The 18,491-nt window shown below is 44.1% G+C and overlaps 1 protein-coding gene across 3 annotated transcripts in view; it reads right to left on the bottom strand.

Moving 5' to 3' along the window:
- Positions 1-4,711, bottom strand: part of LOC126473307 (uncharacterized) — a 262,415-nt gene extending 257,704 nt beyond the window's left edge. For all 3 annotated transcript variants that reach the window (XM_050100282.1, XM_050100284.1, XM_050100283.1), the window contains exon 1: positions 4,465-4,711. The gene's annotated coding sequence lies outside the window, so the exon portion shown is untranslated. The remainder of the gene's footprint in view (positions 1-4,464) is intronic.
- Positions 4,712-18,491: the final 13,780 nt, after the last annotated feature.

Genomic DNA, 18,491 nt, shown 5'->3' with positions numbered 1-18,491 from the left:
GCGACGAAGTGAGAGAACGCCTATGGCACCTTGCCCTGTACGAGGAGTATTCGAAAATAAAGGCAGTTCAGTCATAAATATATTCACTAGGAAGAATTTTTACTCGTGGTTTTAGTCTTCTACAAACCTCCTCACTTTATCACATAATGGCCGTTTACTTCCAAACACTTCTCGTGCCGTTGCACTAGCAACTTAAATTCCTTTGCGTTGAAGTCGCCGGCCGGGGTGGCCGAGCGGTTCTAGGTGCTACAGTCTGGAATTGCACGACCGTACGGTCGCAGGTTCGAAAATGTTCAAATGTGTTTGAAATCTTATGGGACTTAACTGCTAAGGTCATCAGTCCCTAAGCTTACACACTACTTAACCTAAATTATCCTAAGGACAAACACACACACCCATGCCCGAGGGAGGACTCGAGCATCCGCCGGGATCAGCCGCACAGTCCGTGACTGCAGTGCCTCAGACCACTCGGTCGCAGGTTCGAATCCTGCCTCGGGCATGGATGTGTGTGATGTTCTTAGGTTAGATAGGTTTAAGTAGTTCTAAGTTTTAGGGGACTGATGACCTCAAAAGTTAAGTCCCATAGTGCTCAGAGCCATTTGAACCATTTTTTTGCCTTGAAGTCGGGCATTGAACCAATTGACAACGGATGAGTTCATCATCTTCAAGCCGTCGCCCACCATGACGTTGTTTCAAGTGCAAGAAGAGGCAATAGCAACCGGATGCAAGGTCAGGACTGAAGGATGGATGGTCGAACAATTCCCAACAAAACTGCTGGATCTTATTCTAGGTACGGCCATCGCTTTTAGTGGGTCGAGTTCTGCGAGGATAGTTTCTACCATTAAAACACCTCGTAGTATCGTTCTAGCTGCGCTGGCTGCTTGCACTGTCCTGGACGAAATTACTGAAGGTCAGTATGTCAGTATCGTTAGCTGCAAAGTTCGCTGAAAAAAGGTTGGATTGTTCAGATACGTATCATAGGTATTGTTTAGTGGGAAAAAATAGGTTCAGTAATCGGCTTCGAACCAATTCACTCTTGTTTTCATAGTGTGCACAGGCTTGTGATGTAACTGTTGAGGATTTTCAGAATTTCAGAGTCCATTGTGGATCGTAATTTTTTCGGGGCGCAATAATTGATTCATTAAATTCAGGAGTGTAGCCACATAAACTCAATTCCTTCTTCTTATGCCATAGGCAGAGACGACTCGTACAGTCCATGAAAGACGCATCAATCAACATGGATAAACGAGGCTCTTACAACGTGATGAAAACGGCTGTGATGGAACACTGCGTCGACATCGGTGACTCTATGCTGTATGAAAATGTCGAAATTCTAACTTCGACTTCATCTTTTTGGTACTCAGTGGTGAACGAAGTAATTCGTTTGACGAAGAACTTAATTAATGGAGATGGAGATTAAATCCTGAGAAAATAATGGAATCTGGCGCTTTCATAATAAATTCGTAAAGCTGTCGTTACAGTGCATCTAGTAACGACACATCAATATCTTAGCAACGATCGACCTCGTAGCCACAGATGCAATTTATGAGTATACTTTTCCACCGACCTGCATCTTCGACACTTTTATATCTGTGATTTAAAACGACTGGACGAGTACTAGCTTCAGTATGTTGGCTCAGTGTGGAGATGGCCGAAAGATGCATGGCCGAAATATTGAAAGAAGAACAGATTTTATGTGGCCACAATACCGCAATTTAATGGATTCAGCGTCCATTGATCTGCGATTTCACGTACCCTAATACATACAGTCATGCTTTATTAGGAAAGCTGAGTACTGCAAGATTAATCTCTCAAGTATGAGCAAACTGCGATAGCGAGGTGCAGTACAATCATGAGCAACAGTGTCTGAGCTAGTCAGCAGGTGCATTACTCTTACTTCCCATAGTTTCGGTTTGAGTTTGTGCACCGATCCGTCAGCAGGTGCTACAGCACAACAGCCTGAAGTGGTAAACTGTGCAACGGTTTTCTCGGGACCATTTCCAATCCCTCTGTTAACTCGTATAGGTCTTCTTAAACCAATATGCCACCTGCTAAAGTCCGAAGAATGCGCCGCAACTTATGTGGCGATAAGAGGGTGCTGATACAGTTTTCCAAAATTTTTGAAAAGTTGATGTATTCTAGAACAGTAACAATAATATCCTCAGCAAATCATAGTTTCGGTTTCAGAAGATTTGCTGTACTGAGAATGCGGTTTATATGTTTGCTCACCAGATTTTACAAGCATTAAATAACAAAATAGTGTCGGTTGGCATTTACTATGGCTTGTCCAAGGCATTTGACTGTGTGAATCACAATATTCTCCTAGATAAACTGTAGTTTTATGGGATTGACGGTGTAGCTTACTAATGAATGTCGTCGTATCTAACCAAAAGAATGCAGGAAGTTGTATTTAATAATTCAAGAAATATAGTCCAGAGACACATTTCTGACTGAGGAAAAATCACGTATGAGGCTCCGCAAGGCTCAATCTCAGGTCCACTATGGTTCCTCATGTATACAAACGATATTCCGTCCAATATACAACAAGTAGAACTAGATAATTTGGGAATGACTCTGGTATTGTAATCAGTCCAAGCATACATGCATAAACAGAAAAAATGGTAAACTAAGTTGTTAAAAATGTTTCTCTCTGTTTTTCTGCGAATGATCTCGCCGTCAATTTTAAAAGGACACAGCATATTCAGTTCTGCATATCTAGGGGTACTACACTTACGGTAAGTGTAACACGTGATGATAAATTAATAAATACGGTGGAAACTTACAAATTCGCAAGTGCCCCATATGCCTCAGAATTTAAACTGGAGAAATCACAAGTCGGAAGTCCTAAAAAAACTTAGTCCAGCACCATTTGCACTTAGAATCATTGCAAATGTTGGGGAGAGACAACTCAGTAAGGCGACGTATTCTGTAATAGCGTTCTTGGATAACACATCTTTAAGAAAGAAAGTATCCCTTGCCCGAAAACGTGCTCTAAGAATAACATGTGTAGCTCTTGTAGACGTCTGTTTAAGGAGTTAGACATTCTGACTGTTTATTCCCTCATGAAGTTTGTTGCAAATAATACAAATTGTTCAAAACGAACAATGATGTAGATAACTACAATACCAGGAGGGAAAGTGACATTCATTACTCCACTTTAAGGTGGTGTGTACCACAAAAAGGGGTGCACAATTCAGCTAGAAAAAATTTTTGATCAGTTACCCAGTGATATAAAATGTCTGACAAACAGTAAAGTAAAATTTGGAAAGGAACTGAGAAAGTTTCACCTTGACAATGCCTTTTATTCAGTAGAAGATTTTGTACTATTGTGTTGTGTAACAGGTGGTGAGTAGGAAGTTCTAACTTACATTTGTACATCATTTTTATCTTTTGCCATTAAAAAAGCGATTAGAAATGTTCAGTGCGTAGGTTTATGTACAAAATTAATTTGGACTGTGAATGTAAAATGATTCTTGCCGGCCGGCCGCTGTGGCCGAGAGGTTCTAGGCGCTTCAGTCCGGAACCACGCTGCTGCTACGGTCGCAGGTTTGAATCCTGCCTCGGGTGTGGATGTGTGCGGTGTACTTAGGTTGGTTAGGTTTAAGTAATTCTAAGTCTAGGGGACTGATGACCTCAGATGTTAAGTCCCATAGTGCTTAGAGCCATTTGAACCATTTTGACTCCTCCAGCACTATTACATTTTATTGTGCAAAGTGATCCATGGAACCTTAAACTAAGTAACTAACGCTCCGGTGGTGGATCCCGCACAACACCAGACACTGCACTTGCATCGTAACTGAAAACCACTGTTTAAGCAAACGGCCCTTAGTTACCGAATACTCCTCGTGGAATACCGATGGCTGGTAAAAAGTATACTCATTTTGCTCGACCGGTTGGCCGTGCGGTCTAACGCACTGCTTTCCGGAGCGGGAAGTAGCACCTGGTCCCCAGCACGAACCTGCCCGGCGGATTTGTGTCGAGGTCCGGTGAACCGGCCAGTCTGTGGATGGTTTTTAGGCGGTTTTCCATCTGCCTCGGCGAATGCGGGGTGGTTCCCTTATTCCGCCTCAGTTACACAATGTCGACGATTGTTACGCAAACAAGTTCTCCACGTACGCGTATACCACCATTACTCTACCACGCAAACAGGGGTTACACTCGTCTGGTGTTAGACGTTCCCTGGGGGGGGGGGGGGGGGGGGGGAGGCGCGAACAGCACAATAACCCTGGGTTCGGTGAAGGGCGGCGGAGGGGTTAAGTGGACTGTGGTAGTCGTCGTGGGGACCACTGCGGCTGCGGCGGGGACGGAGCCTCTCAGTCGTTTCTTGGTCCCCAGTTAACATACAATACAATATTCATACACTCATTTTAAATGAGCGTGCCGCTTATTACTAACACAACCAGGGCGCGTCCGGACAGCACACTCTTTTGTCGGGCAACATCCATTAGTACAGACACTTCTTACCTCTTTTTCACGGAATTTCACTATCAGTTGTCAGGCGTTGTGCTTCTTCTGCCGTTGACCGTCAACCGCTGAAACACTGTCACTGTGGTCAGTTTGCACTGCAAGAAGTCACCGCGCGGAGTAGTGGCAGAGTAACGAGCGGACGGAGTGGCGGAGTGGATGCTGGCTGGCGCAGCACGGCCGCCAGTGAGCGCACGCTGGTCAGGCTGCGGCGGCGTGGCTTTCGCGACTGGCTGGCCGCGCGCCGACCGCCGCCTGCCGCCCGGTTATCTGGAGGCCGCAAGGCCGGCCGGCAGCTGTGCGCTGGCGGACACACCGCCGCGTCATCACGAGGTGCTTTCCACCTGACGGCCGCCGCCACCTCTCGGCGACGCCTCGGCTGGACCGCCGACGCTGACGTCACCGACCTGTTTGTGGCTGCACCATTCTTCTCTTGCGCTCACTCACTTCCCCGATACGACGGCGCACGGTTTCGCTCGAACTAACCTGCGGCTACGAAGCGCGACGGGAAAGTCAACACCTCAAAACAGAAGACCAATTTATTTTACACTGAACCGTCAAAGAAACTGCTATAGGCTTGCCTGTTCAAATACAAAGATATGTGTACGTCTGCCACAGACGGCCCCTGCCAGGGAGACTACAGTCAAGACAACCCTGTGTACCATATTACACAAGCACTTGCAGCTGCAACCAAGAGTAAAACAATTCTTCAAAACAAACAGAACTTGCTAGAGACTAATGCGAACCTTTTTCTGCAGAAGTCGCCTCGCAGACACAGGGAAAGTAGGAGTACTCCGCCGACCTCTACCGGCTTTATAAGGCCAGCGCAGCAGCAGTACAGCCAGTTTGTTGCCGACCTAGGACCAGCTCCGACGGACCTCACCGACGCTATTGATGTATAGTTGTCTACATGTTATTTGCTTTCTTTGTGTGCATATAGTGATTATTCGAGAAGTGTGGTTCAGTTTCAATAAACGACATTATACTGAGTGTTCTACAATACTCCACTGAAGAATACTCAGTATTGTAGAACAATCAGTATAATGTCGTTTATTGAAACTGAACAATACTCCACTGAAGAATACTCAGTATTGTAGAACAATCAGTATAATGTCGTTTATTGAAACTGAACCACACTTCTCGAACAGTCACTATATACACACAAAGAAAACAAATAACATGTAGACGACTATTCATCAAGAGCGTCGGTGAGGTCCGTCAGAGCTGGTTCTAGCTCGGCGAGGAACTGCCTGTACTGCTTCTGCGCTGGCCTTATAAAGCTGGCGCAGGTCGGTGGAGTACTCCGACTTTCCCTGTGTCTGTGAGGCGACCTCTGCCGAAAAAGGTTCGCATTAGTCTCTAGCAAGTTCTGTTTGTTTTGAAGAATTGGTTTCCTCTTATATGGTACACAGGGGTGTCTTGAGTGTAGTCTGCCTGGCAGGGGCCGTCTGTGGCAGACGTAACAATATGTAAACAGGTAGAATATGGCGCTATAGTCGACAACGCCTATATAAGACAACAAGTGTCTGACGCAGTTGTTAGATCTGTTACTGCTGCTACAGTGACAGGTTTTCAAGGTTTAAGTGAGTGTGAACGTGGTGTTACAGTCGGCACACGAGTGATGGGACACATAACCTCCACCAGAGCGATGAAGTGGGGATTTTCCCATACGGCCATTTCACGAGTGTATCGTGAATATCAGGAATACGGTAAAACATCAAATTTCCGACATCTCTGTTGTCAGAAGAAGATCTTGCAAGAACGGGTCCAACAACGACTGAAGATAATCGTACAATGTGACAGAAGTGCAACCCTTCCGTAAATTACTGCAGATTTCAGTGATGGGCCATCAATAAGTGTCAGCGTGCGAACCATTCAACGGAACATCGTCGATATGGGCTTTCGGATCAGAAGGCACACTCGTGTAACCTTGATGACTGCTATACACAAACCTTTAAGCCTCCCCTGGCCCATCAACACCTACACTGGACTGTTGATGACTGGAAGCATGTTGCCTGGACAGACGAGTCTTCTTTCAAACTGCATTGAGTGGGTGGACGTGCACGGTTATGGTACTTTTGTTATGTTTGCTTACAGTCTATTTGCGTATTCATTGAGTGCTATGTGTCTTGCTAGTTAGTTAGTGTGTGGCAGTTCAAGCAGTACGTCTTGAGCGGACGATGGGATTTATCAATGCAGAAGAAACTGACTTGTTTGTGGTGTACGGAGAGTATAGGAAGAATGAAACTTCCTGGCAGATTAAAACTGTGTGCTGGACCAAGACTCGAACTCGGGACCTTTGCCTTTCGCGGGCAAGTGCTCTACCATAGGAAGAAATCAGTTCGTTCTTGTACGGTGTATGCGGCAAGATATCCCAACAGATGTCAACCATCTCGACAATTATTTATCAACCTCTTCAACCGTTTATATGAAGGTCGTAGTGCAACACATAAAAAACGTAACAGAAGGAAACAAGTGACTACAGAAGAGGTTTAAATTAACGTTCTTGCTGCTGTTGCTGTTGATCGGTACATTATCTCACTTACAGTCGTACGAGCAACTGACATGAGTCAGCCTCCATCGACATCCGTTCCACACCTATCACACAAACATCATAACCAATTGCTAAATATACTGATGCACCAAAGAAAATGTTATAGGCATGTATATTCAAATACAGAGATACGTAAACAGGCAGGATACGACGCTGCGGTCGCAACGCCTACATAACAAAAGTGTCTGGCACAGTTGTCAGATCGGTTACTGCTGCTACAATGGCAGGTTATCATGATTTAAATGAGTTTGAACGTCGTGTTATAGTCGGCGCACGAGCGATGGGGCACAGCAGCTCCGAGGTAGCGATCAAGTGGGTATTTTCCTTTACAACCATGTCACGAATGTACCGTGAATATCAGACATCCGGTAAAATATCGTATCTTCGACATCGCTGCTGCCGGAAAAGGATCCTGCAAGAATGGGACCAACGACGACTGAAGAGAATAGTCCGACGTGACAGAAGTGGAATCATTCCGCAAATTGCTGCAGATTTCAATGCTGCACCATCAACAAGTGCCAGCGTGCGATCCATTCAACGTAACATCATCGATAGGGGCTTTCGGAGCCGGAGGCCCAGTCGAGTACCCTTGATGACTGCATGACACAAAGCTTTCCACCTCACCTGGGCCCGTCGACACCAATGATGGACTGTTGATGAATGAAAACAGGTTGCCTGGTCGGACGAGTCTCGCTGCAAGTTGTATCGAGCGGATCAACGTTACAGGTATAGGGAGGACATTATGAATCCATGGACCCAGCACTATCAGCAGAGGAGTTTTCAAGCTGGTGGAGGCTCTGTTATAGTATGGGGCGTGTCAAATTGGAGTGGTATGGGACCCCTGATACGTCTAGATACGACTCTGACAAGTGACACGTATGTAAGCAGCCTGTCTGATTACCTGCATCCATTCATGTCCATTATGTATTCCGACGGACTTGGGCAATTCCAGCAGGACAATGCGACACACCAAACGTCCAGAATTGCTACAGAGCGGCTGCAGGAACACTCCTCTGATTTTAAACACTTCCGCCGGCTACCAAACTCCCCAGACATTAACATTACTGAGCAGGTCTGGGATGCCTTGCAGTGTGCTGTTCAGAAGAGATCTTCACTCTTTGTTACTCCTAGGGATTTATGGACAGCCCTGCAGTATTCATGGTGTCAATTCCCTCCAGCAGTACTTCAGACATTAATCGAGTCCTTGCCACGTCGTGTTACGGCAATTCTGCGGGGGCCCCACACGATATGAGGCAGGTGTACCAGTTTCTTTGGCTTTTCAGTATTTTTAGATACAGAAAAAACTGTCTTGGTTACGCTAGATAGTTTTCTTTAATCCACATGTGACGCGTTTCGCCTATTCTAGGCATCATTAGACAATCTGGTGAAATTACAAACAGGTATAAGCGTAAATTGCTATTAAAGACAACAATAAAGGAATAAATTAAAAGTAACATAAGTAAGACAAACATCGATTGCATATGGAGCATGTAATACCTCCGTTTCTATCCCGACCTGATCTGATCGAATAGCAGCCCAATATTTATTATTAACATGACCGTGAACCTAATGGGGCTGGTAATCGGAATTGACTGCTACGGAAGTTGTTACTTTCCAGTTCGTCCTGTTCAATACTATAATACTGAATGTATGGTAATAAGGGACACCAACACAGTTTTACTAATTGCGAACTTCTATTCTCCTCAAAACACAAAAAGGAGACAGCCACTGCCTTTGTCATACATATCTAATTACGGCTAATCTCAGCACAGGCTTTCTTAATTTTCCATTATCGTCACACGCTAATCCATCACTGCATCCAACACTGCAATCCAAGGTTAGGCCGGCGCGGTAGACGCGAAACTAAATATCGGCACTAGTAACGTCACTGACCACTTTTATAAATGATACTTCGTCACTTTCCCGGTATTCATTTATTATTTAGGGGTCTAACCACGGCGATGGTGACACCCTTCTCGGTTAAAAACCCTGTATTTCAATAATGGCCTCCACACGCACACCATTCACGCCAACCACTCTGGCGCATCTCGACACTCGCTCTCGCAACACGTCACAATCGATTGTTCGCCCTATCGACCTGTGCCGAGTGCAAAGTTACACTTACAAGCACACGGTCACATTTGTGTTTCAGGGGGTGGTGAGGGGTGTAAATTTCAACTCATAAAATATTGCAACATTACTGAGTTCACCGAATGAAAACTCTTGATAATCGTGACTGAGACGCGTAATGTTTACGTTTTCAAATATTTGAGGTGGCAGAGTTAAGTGAGACACCCTGTATATCGTCTGAAAATGGACACAAGTGTCCGAAACCAGTCACCATCAAGAAATGAAAAACAGGTACTTCTCAATGCAGGTCATGATGACATTAACAAACACATATTGCTAAAATGCGAAGCACGGCGCCCGACCACAGTACAGTTACCTACCATCACCTCACGGATTGTCCCAGAGCCTATTTCGAAACTCTTGCCATACTTTACAATACCAACCTGTACACAGGTTATTAACCAGAGCAGTACAAAACGCCCGAAGTCTTTCTTTTACTGAAACCTCATAAACCACCCTCCCAGACCATCATATCGCTCTATCACCCTCAAACCAGTTTTCAGAAAAATGTTTGAAACCATTCTTACCCAACGAATCCGTGAGCATCTTGCTACCCATTCCCAATAGATAATGTGGCTTTCGTCCCAACTATTTCATCGATGACCAACTTCTTTTACTCACCCACCTAATCTCCCATCAACTGAATAAACGGAACTCGTCATATTTGTCTCCCTTGATATCCAAAAAGCCTTCGACCAGGTATGTCATTCTGGGCTGTTCTTCAAGATACAAAACTATGCACTCCTAGGTCCAACTTATAGCATCCTTCCTGCAACACTGTCGTACATATGTCACAATCAACCACGCCTGCTTCAGCATCTTTCATCCTCCTGCAGGTGTGCCTTGGGCTCTGTCTTTTTACACCTCCTTTACATCATGGATACTGCAGACGTTGCTAAACCGTCACCCCAACGCACTCTCTGCAATATGCTGACGACACTCCTACCTAGCAACTCATACATCCTTCAACTCTCACATGCCTCCTTCGAAAGCCACCTGAGTCTCCTAGGCGAGCGATGTAATACGTGGGAACTTCAAGTAAACCCACAGAAAAGCCAAGCAACCATCTTTAGTTGCACCATTTCGCGTTTCTGTCGTCCAGATTTTCATCTGTCTATATACAACCAACCCATCCGTCTGACTAACACAGTAAAGCATTTAGGACTAACTAAAACTAACATGGAATGTAATTCTCCTTACCACCCAACACAAAGCTCAAAACTGACTAAAATATTAACAGGCCGCACCTGTGGTCTACATCCTTCTACAGTTACCATCTATAAATTCTTCATCCACCCCATCCTAACCTATGGGAATGTTGCCTGGATATCTGCCTCACCAAACTTCTATAAGTCCCCTGAAATCCTGAAAAGAGATGCATTCCACCTCGCTCACCTTCCCCAACTCGCATCCTGTACCAAATCATCGTCTTCCCAGACATTTTCTCTGCCTACAGCACCTTCGGATCCGATACATTATTAGCAAAACCCAGTCCAACCACCCAATTTCCCACCCACTAACTGCCAATCCAGGTACCTCGTGGAGCAACTACATCCATATCCCACCTTCCTTGCACCTCCATGCCTTATCCAACCACTCCTGCTGGAATTTTAACCAAATCCCACTCGCCAACGATGAGATCCGTCCCGAGATATACTATTCTTTCCAACACTAATCACAACGCTCCACCTCACACCATACTCCCATTTTCTCATTCCAACTTCATCTGCCTTGCTGACCTCTAGTGGCTACCTGCAGTTCTACAAGGCCCCATAGTCATACCATCGCACCTTCTTCTGACAATTTTTTCACGTGTCGCCTAGCATCACCAATACACCATGGCATTATTCACATTCATCAGTGGCTATGTTTTAACTGTAATATAAAATCGTCAGACGAGTTTTAAAAACCATCAATATTTTCTATCTATGTGTATTTTAGAAAATCCTCGTTTACTACCACTAGTTTTTATGCGTCGTCCACCTGTACTGCTCTGGCAATTCGCTGTTGAAGCATACAGCATGAAGGACAATGGAATGGTTTACAAACATAATTAGTGGGTTTTTACCGATTCCCAGAGTTACTTGACTGAATGATGAAAGTATGTCCTCATAACGGACCTGTCGAGCTGAACATGTGTCTCAATGTTCCCCTTTAACCCCAAACGAAAACAGTGACTGCAAACACGCAGGTTAATCAAGAAGCTCAAACACTCAATACAGCAATGGTGGACAGTAGACAGGCGATCGTGCTCATGTTTGCAAGCACGGACCAAGACATACCATATTACGTCGATGCTGCTACTTATGCTCATCATAATTATTCACAGGCATTTGTGGTGAATGATGCTGTCATGTGAGTAGCTCTGTCATAGATAAGCTGATGACGTATTACTGCTGCTGCTGCGACTCCAGACTCTATTCGTTTCCTAGGATGCACGGTCATCTCCGTCTCCAACGTATACGGCTCATACGAAAAAAATGTCCACAGCACAATGGGTCTCCTTATCCGCTCTCCTACGTGCATAGCCACTGACTCACAAATTTTCACTGGTTTCTATGCCCTGCCATCATTTCCCACCAACCACTACATGCCCTAGAACAGCAAAAGAAAGAATAAGAACTGGTCCAATAGCATGGACCCTTCCAACACACAAAATACGGCCAAGACAATGCGTCACGGTACAATGCCAGTCGCCTATCCACTTCTAAAAAACGTCCGCCGCAGTTTCGTCTCTGTCACATCACTGATTAATTTACCAATGGCGCGTTTTCATGGCTAGCACCAGCCTCACATCCGAGGTGCTCTGAATCTAGAAATTAGCTCACAAAGCTAGGCTATTATTTTCTGCAAGCTGTGTTTCTTTCGGGAAATGAGCGATGGATATCTAAAAACGGCTTTCAGTAAAACATTGGGGAACTGTGGTGTCCTGTTGCTAGAGCGGCGTCCCAGCAACAGTTCGGCTGTTGGGTACGGTTCAGGTTGCCATTAGACTGTTGTTTATTTACAGTGTTACATTTACACTTACACAATCATGATTTCGGCTTCGAAGTGCCATTATAAAGTGTTTTAGGTGTTACTGTCCTATTAAAATACGCTATTAAACACATTGTCTAAGTGTCGGTATTTCTGGCGGAAATGTCGACACTTAGACAATGTGCCTAATAGTGTATTTTAATAAGGCAGTATGCCATCTTTGGCAATTTATAACACCTAAAACACTTGATAATGACCCTTTGAAGTCGAAATCATTATTGTGTAAGTGTAAATGTAACACTGTAAATAAACAACAGTCTAATGGCGGTACTGACTGTAAAGAAGTATTAGTAGCTTTCACATAGATACTGTAACCTCAGATGGGCAGGAAAACAGTATTCAATTCAAAAAAGAAATATTCGGAGTTTTATTGCTTCTGTGCCTGCAGTTATACGCTGAGCAAACTTTCTGCCTAATTTCAGAAATAAATTCGGCATCTGCTTATCTTGTAGGCAACTGCCTTCCCGCAGTGGATACGCCGGTTCCCGTGAGATCACCGAAGTTAAGCGCTGTTGGGCATGGTCGGCACTTGGATGGGTGACCATCCAGGCCGCAATGCACTGTTGCCATTTTTCGGGGTGTACTCAGCCTCGTAATGCCAATTGAGGAGCTACTCGACCGAATAGTAGCGGCTTCGGTCAAGAATACCATCATAACAACCGGGAGAGCAGTGTGCACTCCTCCTATCCGCATCCTCCACTGAGGATGACACGGCGGTCGGATGGTCCAGGTAAGCCACTCGTGGCCTGACGACGGAGTGAGTGCTTATCTTATAGGTTCCCGCATGTTGTATCTCGCCTTCAGAAGAACCACAAATTGACTCCGAAAATATGGTGGCTAATACACTGAGGTGACAAAACTCATGGGACACCTCGTAATATCGTGTTGTACATCGTTCTGTCCTGCGTAGTGGAGCTACTCGACGTGTCATGGATTCAACAAGTCGTTGGAAGTCCCCTGCAGAAATATCGAGCCCACCTGCCTCTGTAGCAGTCCATAAATGGGAAGGTGTTGCCGGCGGAGGATTTTGTGCACGAACTGACATCTCGGTTAAGTCCCATAAACGTTCGATGGGATACATGTCGGGTGACCTGGGTGGCTAAATAATCTGTTCGAATTATACAGAATGCTCTTCAAACCAATCGCGAACGTTTGTGGCCCGGAGACATGGTGCATTGTCATCCATAGAAATCCCATCGTTATATGGGAACATGAAGTCCGTGAATGATTGCAAATGGTCTCCAAGTAACCGAACATAACCAGCGACACAGTACTCCCATGTAAGGACAGCCCACATCAATATGGAGTCACCACTAGCTTGCACGGTGCGTTGTTGACAACTTGACTCCATGGCTTCGTGGGGCCTGCACGACATCCCCGAACCCCCCCCCCCCCCCCCCCCCCCAAAAATCAGGTCTTACCAACTGAAATCTGGACGCATCTCACCACGTTCAGTTTTCCAGTCGTCTATGGTGCATAACTTAATCATAGCTAACACTTGGTTTAAGAATCATAAAAGAAGGTTGTATACATGGAAGAATCCTGGAGATACTAAAAGGTATCAGATAGATTATAGGAACCAGGTTTTAAATTGTAAGACATTTCCAGGGGCAGATGTGGATTCTGACCACAATCTATTGGTTATGAACTGTAGATTGAAACTGAAGAAACTGCAAAAAGGTGGGAATTTAAGGAGATGGGACCTGGATAAACTGAAAGAACCAGAGGTTGATAGAGAGTTTCAGGGAGAGCATAAGGGAACAATTGACAGGAATGGGGGAAAGAAATACAGTAGAAGAAGAATGGGTAGCTCTGAGGGATGAAGTAGTGAAGGCAGCAGAGGATCAAGTAGGTAAAAAGACGAGGGCTAATAGAAATCCTTGGGTAGCAGAAGAAATATTGAATTTTATTGATGAAAAGAGAAAATATAAAAATGCAATAAATGAAGCAGGCGAAAAGGATTACAAACGTCTCAAAAATGAGATCGACAGGAAGTGCAAAATGGCTAAGCAGGGATGGCTAGAGAACAAATGTAAGGATGTAGAGGCTTATCTCACTAGGGGTAAGATAGATACTGCCTACAGGAAAATAAAAGAGACCTTTGGAGAAAGGAGGACCACTCGTATGAATATCAAGAGCTCAGATGGACACCCAGTTCTAAGCAAAGAAGGGAAGGCAGAAAGGTGGAAGGAGTATATAGAGGGTTTATACAAGGGCGATGTACTTGAGGACAATATTATGGAAATGGAAGAGGATGTAGATAAAGACGAAATGGGAGATAAGATACTGCGTGAAAAGTTTGACAGAGCACTGAAAGACCTGAGTCGAAACAAGGCCCCCGGGAGTAGACAACATTCCATTAGAACTACTGACAGCCTTGGTAGAGCCAGTCCTGACAAAACTCTACCATCTGGTGAGCAAGATGTATGAGACAGGCGAAATACCCTCAGACTTCAAGAAGAATATAATAATTCCAATCCCAAAGAAAGCAGGTGTTGACAGATGTGAAAGTTACCGAACTATCGGTTTAGTAAGTCACAGCTGCAAAATACTAACGCGAATTCTTTACAGACGAATGGAAAAACTGGTAGAAGCGGACCTCGGGGAAGATCAGTTTGCATTCCGTAGAAATGTTGGAACAATACTAACCTTACGACTTATCATAGAAGAAAGATTAAGGAAAGGCAAACCTACGTTTCTAGCATTTGTAGACTTATAGAAAGCTTTTGACAATGTTAACTAGAATACTCTCTTTCAAATTCTAAAGGTGGCAGGGGTAAAATACAGGGAGCGAAAGGCTATTTACAATTTGTACAGAAACCAGATGGCAGTTATAAGAGTCGACGGGTATGAAAGGGAAGCAGTGGTTGGGAAGGGAGTGAGACAGGGTTGTAGCCTCTCCCCGATGTTATTCAATCTGTATATTGAGCAAGCAGTAAAGGAAACAAAAGAAAAATTCGGAGTAGGTATTAAAATTCATGGAGAAGAAGTAAAAACTTTGAGGTTCGCCGATGACATTGTAATTCTGTCAGAGACAGCAAAGGACTTGGAAGAGCAGTTGAACGGAATGGACAGTGTCTTGAAAGAAGTATATAAGATGAACATCAACAAAAGCAAAAAGAGGATAATGGAATGTAGTCAAATTAAATCGCGTGTTGCTGAGGGAATTAGATTAGGAAATGAGACACTTAAAGTAGTAAAGGAGTTTTGCTATTTAGGGAGTAAAATAACTGATGATGGCCGAAGTAGAGAGGATATAACATGTAGACTGGCAATGGCAAGGAAATCGTTTTTGAAGAAGAGAAAATTGTTAACATCGAGTATAGATTTAAGTGTCAGGAAGTCGTTTCTGAAAGTATTTGTATGGAGTGTAGCCATGTACGGAAGTGAAACATGGACGTTAACTAGTTTGGACAAGAAGAGAATAGAAGCTTTCGAAATGTGGTGCTACAGAAGAATGCTGAAGATTAGGTGGGTAGATCACGTAGCTAATGAGGAGGTATTGAATAGGATTGGGGAGAAGAGAAGTTTGTGGCACAACTTGACTAAAAGAAGGGATCGGTTGGTAGGACATGCTTTGAGGCATCAAGGGATCACAAATTTAGCATTGGAGGGCAGCGTGGAGGGTAAAAATCGTAGAGGGAGACCAAGAGATGAATACACAAAGCAGATTCAGAAGGATGTAGGTTGCAGTAGGTACTGGGAGATGAAGAAGCTTGCACAGGATAGAGTAGCATGGAGAGCTGCATCAAACCAGTCTCAGGACTGAAGACCACAACAACAACATGGTGCAACCGATACGTTCACGGGTACAGGAGAGGCGCTGCAGGCGATGACGTCCTGTTAGCAAAGGCACTCGCATCGGTAATCCGATTCCACAGCCCAATAACGGCAAGTTTCGCCACACTGTCCTAACGGATGCGTTCGTCGTACGTCGCACATTGATTTCTGTGATTATGTCACGCAGTGCTGCTCGTCTGTTAGCACTGACAACTTTAGGCAAACGCCGCTGGTCTCGCCGTTAACTGAGGGCTGAAGGCCACTGCGTTGTCCGTGGTCAGAGATAATGCCTGTAATTTGGTATTCTCGGCACACTCTTAGCGCTGTGGATCTCGGAATAGTGATTTCCCTAACGATTTAGAAATGGAATGCACCATGCGTCTAGCTCCAACTACTATTCCGCGTTCAAGTCTGTTAATTCCGGTCGGCCAACCATAATCACATCGGAAACCGGTTCAAGTGAATCATCGCAGTACGAACGACAGCTCCGCCAATGAACTGCCTCGTATATACTTTATGTACGCGATACTTCTACCGTATGTATATTGCATATCGCTATCGCACAACTTTTGAGCATGGCACTGCAGGGAGCGCTAAATAACGTGCCATAGCCCGTCTGTGTAATCTGTCTCTTTAGGGAAGATACAATAAACTTTGAACATAGCTGCTAAGGTTCAGTGACTGTGTCAGAATTATATTGGAACAAATAAGCCCTCGGTAACAAATATTAAGTCAAAATTGACCTGGTTTCAGTGGGCACCCCAGTCTCGTTGCAACCCTTGTTCACAGTACGAGCAGCCCTTAGCGGCTCACCATCTCACAACTGTTCATGACGTCGCCTTTCCGGCTCAGATCTTTTTTAATATGTGACTTGTAAGTACTGCATCTTTTCCAGTCAGTACAAACTTTAATTTTATTAATGTACTATATACCTAATATGTTTTAGAACAGTTAGTCTAATTCTGAAGGCCGGCCGTTGTGGCCGTGCGGTTCTGAGCGCTTCAGTTTGGAACCGTGTGACCACTACGGTCGCAGGTTCGAATCCTGCCTCGGGCATGGATGTGTGTGATGTCCTTAGGTTAGTTAGGTTTAAGTAGTTCTAAGTTCTAGGGGACTGATGACATCAGAATTTAAGTCCCATAGCGCTCAGAGCCATTTTTTTCTAATTCTGAAGACGACGCTCATAGTAGCATCGAAACCAGGTCAATTTTGACTTAATATTTGTGACCGAGGGCTTATTTGTTCCAATATAAGAAGATACAATAGTTACAAACGTGACGACGTATAGAGGGTTTATGAAGGAAAGTGTAATATTTGTAAGTCCGACATTTAACTAAAAATGGGAAATGCATTTCTTTATGCAGAAATCCTTACCTTTAACAACAGATCTAAAAATAATTAAAATCTTTCACCTGCAGTTAATTGAGGGTTCCACACAGAAAACATTGTTTTTCATTTTTAGTGAAATGTAACTATTTCTGCGTGACAAATATCCATTACTTTCCTTGGAAAACACTCTACATGACATCAGATTTTTTTATGTTCTGCGTAAGTAATGTCTGTGTTTGCGACTTCAGTTGTCAGCTGACGACGGTGTAAGAAGCCAAAAGCCGATTCGAGACTAAATAAATGTAATTTTGTTGAACATTTGGAAAGTGTTTCTTATTTAATATTGTTGTCATGTTCCGCTGCGCACTGATGTAGAATTCAGTTAATGTTAAATAAAGTTTCAAAATACATCTTTCAGTTTGTCCGAAAGTGAAAATTTACAATTCATTTGTATTACTAGTTTCGACAAATGGCAGTCAGTCATGGGCTTCAGTGGAAATCGTTCAAAAACTGAGGACTGCTCGAGGGACAATGGAGATGTATGTGATAGGAATTGAAAACAGGCGAATTGCTCAGAACAGAAAGCGGTGCAAGATATAATTAAACGATAATGAAAACAAAACTTAAATTAAAAATTTAAAACAACCCTACATAAAAAAACTCGAAAAAGTAAAAAAAAATCTCCTCTAAGTTTAATATAACTGTTAGTATTGTAACCGCCGGTCGAAGTGGCCGCGCGGTTCTGGCGCTGCAGTCTGGAACCGCGAGACCACTACGGTCGCAGGTTCGAATCCTGCCTCGGGCATGGATGTTTGTGATGTCCTTAGGTTAGTTAGGTTTAACTAGTTCTAAGTTCTAGGGGACTAATGACCTCAGCAGTTGAGTCCCATAGTGCTCAGAGCCATTTGAACCATTTTTTGAAGTTAACAGCAGCCATCGTTTCTAGAACTGCGTACTTTGATTATTGGTTCGTATAATTCTCTTCTGTATAGCGTCATCTCTTCCAGTCCTGGGTGTCCCGCATCCACACCTCAAGATAGCTAATGAAGTTAGATTTACTTATTGTATAAAATATGAAAAACAGTCTGTCTTTAATTAGCATGATATTGTTAAAGAATACAGTTATCTATTTGTTTTACATCATTTTTCCAGTTATCTACACGCATTATTGTGCCTTACGAGGCCTATATCCTGCAGT

Source organism: Schistocerca serialis, chromosome 4 (genome assembly GCF_023864345.2).
Source record: "Schistocerca serialis cubense isolate TAMUIC-IGC-003099 chromosome 4, iqSchSeri2.2, whole genome shotgun sequence".
Lineage (NCBI taxonomy): Eukaryota > Metazoa > Arthropoda > Insecta > Orthoptera > Acrididae > Schistocerca > Schistocerca serialis.
Note: the sequence above shows the minus strand (reverse complement) of the source record. Positions and strands in the feature narration are given on the sequence as shown.